We start from the raw sequence: 9,264 nt of genomic DNA on the forward strand, positions 1-9,264 counted from the left end.
AGCCAGGCCTCGCTGGGGGAGTGGTCGTGGGGGGCATCCCAGTGCCACCCGTTTGTCTGGGTGGTGGGTCGCCAGGTGTCGCCGCAGCCTCAGTCCAGTGAAGTCGCCCTCCGTCACGGCCCGACTGAGGGGCACAGTGGTGTGGTGGGCGTCCTTCGCCAGGGTGTCGGCTGCCTCGTTGCCCGGGATCCCTACGTGGGCGGGGATCCAGTGCAGGGACACCGGGTGGCCTGCGTCCTGCAGCGCTGTCAGCCGGGTAGACAGCAGTGCGACTCCAAGGCTGGCTAAACGTCGCCTCCCTTCCCTGCCCCCCCCCTCCTCCCCACGGCCTTTCGTGCGTCAGAAGAAGGCGCGTTTGCTCTACATATATGGTGATTGTAAAGGAGTAAAGAGACGCCTACTTCTGCACCCCTTAAGGGAGCACGGCACAGAACGCGCATTTGTTCTCCGCCGTGCGTTCACTCCCCGTGAAAGCGCGCGTCCCTCGCGCCCTTTCACTCGCACATACAGCGTTCGGCGGCGCGCGGCGACGATTTCATCTCCATTGACGTCATACGGAACCTCACGGCGACGGCGACGGCGACGGCAACGGCGACGGCGACGCCGACGGCAGAAATCTGCTTTGGAGTGTCCATATAATTGCTATCGCAATAAAACTGCATCGCTTAGTTTTCCGGACGAATGTTAGAGTTGACGGAGACGGGCCGTAGTGGGGACGTGGAGCGGCGGAACGGCGAAGGGGAGCGGAGTCTGGCTGAACGGTAAGTGCTGCGGTCTTCGGTCGATGCGGGCGGAGAAGTAGAGCGGAGCGCAGGTGAAGAGAAACGCCCGCTTTGGGAAGAGGCTCCACTGGAAAAGTTGTGTTCGGAGATGTCGTATCCCCGACGGTCGTCCTGCTGGCGCTTGCGGCAGAAACGTGAAATATGGCCGCGATAGCCGCAGTGATAGCACGTGAGACGTGACGGACGCCTTGGCGGATAGTACAGGGGGCTAGGTGCTCCGGGGCTAGGTGCTAGGTACGGTGGTTAGGTGCTAGGTACGTGGGTAGCGGCACCGTGGAGTTGGCGTTGCCTGGAGGCGTGGCAGCAACTTTCGCGTATGTTGGTAGGGGACGAGAGACGGAGGGCTGCACGCGCGTGGAGCAGGTCAAGGACGCCAGTTCATCCCTGAAGATGTCACACAAAGCCGTGCTAGAAGGCGCACTGGGGCACCGCGACGGTGACGACAAGCCCATAGATTGTAATTCTTCGCGTATCATAGCTCGTATCATGACACGCAGATGTGGGTCCGTCGTAGAATAATAGTCGCCAACGTCCGGCTGAATGCGAATAGACTCAAGTTCGTCCAGGCGCTGGCGCGTTGTGACGATGTCAGTGGTTGTAGCGGGGTTCTTGATGGCAAGGGCGTTGAAGGCGACTGATCTAATGCCTTTCAGAACGTGGCGCACTTTGTCTGACGGACATAGATGAACTCACAGGGCGGCAAAGCGCAAGAACATCCTCGATATAGGATGTGTAAGACTCACCTCGCTGCTGTTGGCGAGTATCGAGGGTTTTCTTTGCGATGGTAGAACGAACAGCCGGTGTACCAAATACTTGGCGGAGCTGCTGCTTGAAGGCAGCCCAGTCAGTAAAGTCTATCTCGTGGTTGAAGAATCATGTCTTCGCCACACCCGTCAGGTAGAAGGAGACGTGGCGGAGCTTGTGGGGGTCATCCCAATGATTATCGGAACTTACTCGCTCGTAGTCATCCAGCCAGTCCTCCACATCTTCCCCACGAGGACCAGCGAAGTGGTGGGGGTCACGCTGCTGGCTGCTTAAGATGTAAGGGGTGGCTGGTGGTGCCAGAACGGTGGTGCCAGAACGAAGTGGTGCCAGAACGAAGTGGAGGGTGGTGCGTCCTGAGACATGCTAGCGGACAGTGGGCGCAAGCGGCGGCCTGAACGTAGCTCCAGGGGGGTAGACTGAGCGGGCAGAGGACTGAGGACCGTAGGAGCTAGGAGCTACCTCCACCTCTTATGACGTCTATGTTGCATAGGTCGGCAGTGTGGGAGAATACTCACTCACCGTAACTTTTTCCAGGCCCCGCACTCACTAATGTTCACACTCACCTCCACTCACACTCACAGCACTCACTCGCACTCACTTCCACTCACACTCACTGGCGCTCACTCGCACTCGCACTCACCTCCACTCACACTCACAGAAACTCACTCGCACTCATCTCCACTCACACTCACAGGCACTCACTCGCACTCGCACTCACCTCCACTCACACTCACTGGCACTCAACCGCACTCGCACTCACCTCCACTCAGACTCACTGGCACTCACTCGCACTCGCTCTCACCTGCACTCACACTCACAGGCACTCACTCGCACTCGCACTCACCTCCACTCACACTCACTGGCACTCAACCGCACTCGCACTCACCTCCACTCACACTCACTGGCACTCACTCGCACTCGCACTCACCTGCACTCACACTCACTGGCACTCACTCGCACTCACCTGCACTCACACTTACTGGCACTCACTCGCACTCGCACTCACTGCCACACACATTCATTGGCACTCATTCACACTCACCTCCACTCACACTCACACTCATTGGCACTCACTCGCACTCACCCCTTTGAAATGAGTGCGAGTGTGAGTGAGTGCACTCATGAGGCACTGTGCCGATCTATACCGCTCACAATTCTTGTATATTAATAACGAAGCTTCCAATTTAGCACCTGTTGCATCGGGAGTGCGCCAAGGCAGTCTTTTGGACCCAATTTTATTTTTAATATACATAAAAGATTTGCCTTCCCGATTACATGGTAACATCCGTCTCCTCGCTGACTATTGTATTTCCTACCGCGAAATTAATCACAGTGATAATCACCATATATAAAATTCTGCCTTTTTTTGGTGTCATGAGTGACAGATGACTCTAAAGGCCCAAAAATCTGTAACGCTAACAGTAAGAAAGAAACAGATATCTGAGTTTACATACATTATTAGCAACACACGTCTCACTTGTGCATTTCAGCGTAAATATTTAGGTGTCACTTTAACATACGCTCTCCGATGGGAAAGCCATGTTAACAAAACAACCTCAAGTGGAAATCAATGTACATGCTGAGCACTAAAGCAACTCTTCTTTCTGAGAAGACACCTTCGTCTTGCGCCCCCAGATAAAATTTGCTGGCCTACAAAATGCTTGTTCGAACAGTGCTCGAGCAATATTGTTTGGTTTCCGTACACAAATAAACTCATTGCAAGAATGGAAGGGGTGCAGACGAAGACAATAAGGTTCTGTTTTAATAAGTACAAGTTAACGGATTAATTGACTGAATTAATAAAGAGAGCTGGTTTATTAACACTGCAAAGTAGAGCAAAACTAGCAGGACTAAAGTTTTCGTTTAAATTTATTCATGGTAACATAAACATTGACGTCAGCCCCAACCTCTCTCTTTCCATCTCTCTGTCATTGACATTAGACGTGTGCATGCTTGCCGCCATGTTCGCTAAGCTCCCCTTCGGACGGATTGACCCAAGAGAGTGGGAAATAGAGGGAGAGATTGACTGTCCGTATACTTACTCAACCACTTAACGCCGAAACAAACACAAAATGGAGAACAAAGCGGTATCTATCATTGCATATTCGCTTTTTCTCCAGATATGCGAGCGTGCGTGTCTGTTACTCTGTGCTAACTTGGCTAGTCCCTCTTCCGCTCTGCCTGTTTATATAAGGAGCCTGTACGTTAAGAGGGAAGCAGGAAGACAATAAGGAGCCATTCCACCCTCTGAAGGCGGATGACTACCGAAGGGGTAGCATATCACACAGTATTAAGCGTCTTCACTCAGTGGAAGTCTTGGCAAAATTTGCCGGTCATGATTTGGATTTGTCTGCCATCAGCGCTCCTGTCCTTACATATTCCCTTGCGTGTTAAGGAAAATGTCGCAGTTTCGCCCGAAAGGCGAAGCTTCGATTACGATAGCAAATTACTATAGATCTATACGAATCAAGGATAGTAGTTTAATGGGGCGCATAAACTTGTAAACATTCGCCTTCTAACTAAATAGACAAGCACGGTGTCACGCGCGCACAGGTAAACATGAACGCATCTCGCTCGATGACCGCGGAAACTCGCTGTCCGAACGCTGGAGTAAGGAGGCGCAGCTATACCCGCGAGCGAATTGACCTTCGTGCCGCCTCTCGCTTCAAAGCAAACTAAACATCGAAAATACAGCGCATACGAAGTTGCCGGCTCTAGTTGAACATTGTTCACGTCGCAAATCGCTTTGAAGAGGAGGCCCGCGCGGGCGCGCAGTTTTTGAACGTCGCAGATCGCTTTCGAGATACGACACCCACGCGGCCGCCGCCGGAGCAAGACGACCCTCCCCCCCTCCCCTACCCCAACCCCCCATGCCTGACGCGCGACAGAAGCAGCGCGCTTCCGCCCCCCCCCCCCCCCCCTTTTCCCTCTCGCGCGCGAGATTGAGCAGCAAGTGTCGGCTGACCCTCGCAAGCTTGCACTCGCACACGCAGCGTACCGCCGGCACGCGGCGACGATTTTACCGTGTTTGGACTTTATACGGAACATAACTACGACGTCCACGACCACGGCGGAAGTTCGCTTGGCGTGTCCATATAATTGCTATCGCAATATAATATATCCGCTCATTTCATTATACATTGTCTCACTCATGGCTGAACATTGAATTAATACGACCTTAGCGAGTGGTTTCTATCTTGGCGTGCACAATCTGCTAGCGCGATAAGTCATCACCGCGAGTGAGCTTGTACACATAACGTGCCTCCATTTTTCCGCAAGCAAGGTGAACCGATATCACCTCTGCTTAACGTTCAAGCACTCACCACGTTCCCACTCACTTCCACTCACAAGCACTCACTCATGTTCACAATCACCGGCACTCACACTCACGTTCACACTCACGTCTATACACCCGGAAGCACTCACCACGTTCACTCTCACAGCACTCAGTCACGTTCACACTCAGCTACACTCACACAACACTCAGTCACGTTCACACTCATCTCCACTCACACTCACTTCCACTCACACTAATTGGCTCTCACCTCCACTGACACCTCACTGGCACTCACCTCCACTCACTCACAGTCACCTGCACTCACACTCACTGGCATTCACTCACACACACCTTCACTGACACTCACTGGCACTCACTCACACTCACCGGCACTTACTCACACTCACTGGCACTCACTCTCACTCACACTCACTTCCACTCCCACTCACTGGCACTCACTCGCACTCGCACTCACCTGCACTGACACTGACTGGCACTCACTCGCTCTCGCACTCACCTCCACTCACACTCACTCACTCGCACTGACACTCACTGGTACTCACTCACACTCGCACTCACCTGCACTCACACTCACTGGTACTCACTCACACTCGCACTCAGCTGCACTCACACTCACTGGCACTCCTCACTCGCACTCACTTCCACTCACACTCACTCACACTCGCACTCACCTGCACTCACACTCACCAACACTCACTCGCACTCGCACTCACGCCTTTGAAATGAGTGCAAGTGAGTGTGAGAGCACTCATTAGTGAGCGCGCCGACCTATGCTCTGTTGGCACGACGTTTATTCGTCCCGAGTACTCGGGAGCGAACCAGCAAAGGCACGCACCCGATGATGATGATCACGCATAACTGAAGATGAGAATCGAGCAACATAGAATGATGATGATAACATATATATGATGAAGAAGACGTGCGTAATAAACGCCCACAATATGAATATTTCCGGGGTCCGTCCTCAAGCCTCGTCTCCATACGAGTCCTTTATGGCAGGAAGGCCCGCCGTGCGTGCTCTTTGGCTGCGGCGTGCGCCGCTTCGTTTCCCGCCAAACGTTCGTGACCAAGGGTGGGAGTTAATTTGACCCGCTGGATTTGACTGGCTTTGTGCGCTTCAGCGAGCTTCTCTCAAGTCTTGTTTAAACCGATTTAGAGGAGTCGCGTTGTCGACGCTGCGATGAGAATCCTTACGGTGGTTTTAATAGCTTTGCGTAACATAATAAGTTCTTCTACCTCACTGTTCCTTAGGGCCAGACAGTATTCCTTACACTATTCGACTGGTGATGAGTGCTTGTACCATTCATAGTGTGTCTTGTACCATTCATAGTTGAACCATTCATAATTTGGCGGTAATTTTCAATACGCTTGTGACATATGTGTCTTGGTTAACCGATGTTTGAAGCTTGACAGTGTGGCAGCCCAAGCTTAACTCATCCTTGAGGATGACGAGACAGAGAATACGTATGGAGTGCTCTTTCGGGCTTTCAGTTAGGTCAGGTTCCTCACAGGTGGGTGCCCTGACTCGGGCGCGCTTTGAGGTTGACGAGTTCGGATTTCTCTGGGGCGCATTGTTGGTCGCACATGCTCAGATATCGTTCGATGCCGTCAACAGCTGTTTGCAAGCCATCCCGCTGGTTGCCGGTGTTTTTCGTTCCTGTCCATACTGTGACGTCGGTAGAGAGGTCATGATTGATTCCCTCTATTTATTCGAGTCTTTTAGGTAGCTGCATCATACCTATTTTAAAGTAGAGAGGCAAGAATCCTGAGCCTTGGTGCTCGCTTTTCTTGAATAATTTGAATGTCGCAGTTCTTAAGTTGCCAACCGCCACTGTCGTTGTTCTCTCGGCGAGGAAGTTTGACATGTAGCGGAAAATTCAGTCACTCCAAGTGGTTTCCTAGAGTTCTCAGAGTACGGCTTTATGGGCCATGTTGTCGAATGGTTTTTTACTTCTATGGCCCGGATGGAGTATTTGCACTGTTTGTGAAGATGGTTGAGCAAATCTTTAAGTTCTAGGGGTACGTCTTTCCTGGACATACTTTGTCGGGAGAGAAACATAGTGTCGGGTATCAGGCCATTGTCTTGAAGGGATTAGGCGTTCATGCGAGGTGTCCTCGGATAATTTTCCGGTGCACAAGGTGAGAGAGATGGGGCAGAGATTTCCTACTAGGATCAGTTTATTTGGTTTCGATACCATCAATCAATCAATCAGTCTTTTATTTTCTCTGAAATAGAGAAGGAGACAGGACCAAAAGCTCGCAAGCTTGACAGAGGTCCTGTCCGCCTTTTAGCTTAGAAGTACAGCAGACCAACGACAAAAGGTACTTTTTCACACGAACAAACAAAAAAACTAGGTAAGAAAGCGCCTATTCATTACGCTACAAAAGAAATAACAACATGCTATGGGAAAGAAACATTTTATAAATGCATGCGGTATCATCATATACACTTATTCAGAAAAATTTGTTTAATAGTCATATTTGAATGCTCTAAAGGGTCAAACATTTCTTCATTTAACTTATTTAATAACACTGGCAGAGTATAAGAAATAGATTGCTCGGTGTAATATGCTCTGGGTATCGGAACTAACCACATTTCTTTTTGTCTGGTCTGCAGAATATGGGTGATTTTGCAGGTTCTGCCAGGTGACCATGATTAATTCTGCATGTTTGCATGCTGCTTCGATCATCCCTTTTACCCACGATTGGTTTACCCAAATTTAGTGGCTAAATTAGGCAATTTGCAGGCACAGCACGAAGTTAGCTGCGGCAAAGCAAGGAAAACTTATGAACGCTCCGGGACGCCTTGAACCTGCAATGGCGGTATATCATGAAGTAATGACGACATTTATGATTATTACATGATTAGTCATTGCACTTCAAAAGTTGGGCAAAGCAGGCTGCAGAACAAGCAATTGGCAATTACGGCATCGATTATAGGAAAACTAGAGGAGAGAGGTTGGTGGATTTCGCGGAGAAGAATAGACTCCGAATAACGAATACCGTCTTCAGGAAGCACACTAAGAGGAAGTGGACCTGCAAAAGCTCTAATGGAGAAGCAAGAAATGAGCTAGACTTAATATTCTCTGCCGATATCAGCATAGAGCGGGGTGTAGAAGTGTTAGTTAAAGTGCAGTGACTATAGGTTAATGAGGTCTAGGATTCCTCTCATTTTGAAGAGAGAAAGAGTAAAATTAATAAAGAAGAAACTGGCTAATCTAGACTCGGTAAGGCTAAAAGAGAGGGTAAAAGCAGGCTGGCGCTCGCAAACAAACATGAAACAGGAAGATGAAGATAACATAGAGGCATTGAATGAAACCTTAACTAGGCTGATGGGGACAGAGTGCGCCGAGCGCTGATAGCTTCATGTGTGCTGTTTTCTCAGCTCCTTATTTCACGTTGAAGGACATCGCGTGGATGGACGGACAGAATGGTTTTGTCGTTAACTAGGCATAGAAATGCTTACGCATTTAAAATGGCCGCAGAATGAAATCAGTGCTAAGAAAAGTTGGCATAGGACAAGGAAAGATGTATGCAGCGAAAGAAAAGCCGGGTAACGTCATCCGATGGTATAGTAAAAACAGCAGAATAATTCTATACTTACCTGCACAGTATCCAGAGAAGCCAAGCTAACTTCATTCGACGTAGAGATGAACAGGATACAGAGGCTCCATCTATAACTAGCGATGAAGTTAGAAGGGCCTGTAGTCCTTGCTGTGGAATTGCCTCCGATGGATTGCAGCGAAGGAAGGACCCAATCAGTGTGCAACTGTTCCAATTGCTAATTGCTAGCTGGTGTCGTCTAACAAAAATAAATTCTAGGGGGTTCCGTGCAAAAACCACGATATGAATATCAGCCAAAAAGTTCTGGGAATCCGGAATAATTTGGGCCACCTGTGTTATTTACGTGCACTCAATCCACGGTACAAGGACATTTCGCATTTCAAGCTCACGGAAATACGGTCACCGCGGCCAGTAATTGATCCCGCGCCCTGGGGCTTGGTAGCACAACGCCAAATTTTCCCCACCACGGCTGGTGACTGATGTAGTCTATGTTAGTATAGAACTCACTCATTCATGATTCGTTTCTACATTGAAGCGGTCCGTGTTTTGAGCAACTAAGACAAAGCCAGGATGCGAGGGCAAAACTTGGGGTGTTATCATCGACCATGCTTCTCAACGTTACTGAATAGCCGAACGCCTCTGGAAAACTGTTCCTATATTATAAACGTGATAAACTTCATGACGTATATCAGTCGCAGCGAGGATATTCAGATAGTGCTCTTTCATTGCATAATTACGCAGAGAATAGGACGCTTAACTAGCTCTTTAGCGGTATTACAGGTCGCATATACATGATGATGATGTGTGGTGTTTTATGGCGCAAGGGCCAGTTATGACCAAAGAGCGCCATGCCAA

Source organism: Dermacentor silvarum, chromosome 11 (genome assembly GCF_013339745.2).
Source record: "Dermacentor silvarum isolate Dsil-2018 chromosome 11, BIME_Dsil_1.4, whole genome shotgun sequence".
NCBI lineage: Eukaryota > Metazoa > Arthropoda > Arachnida > Ixodida > Ixodidae > Dermacentor > Dermacentor silvarum.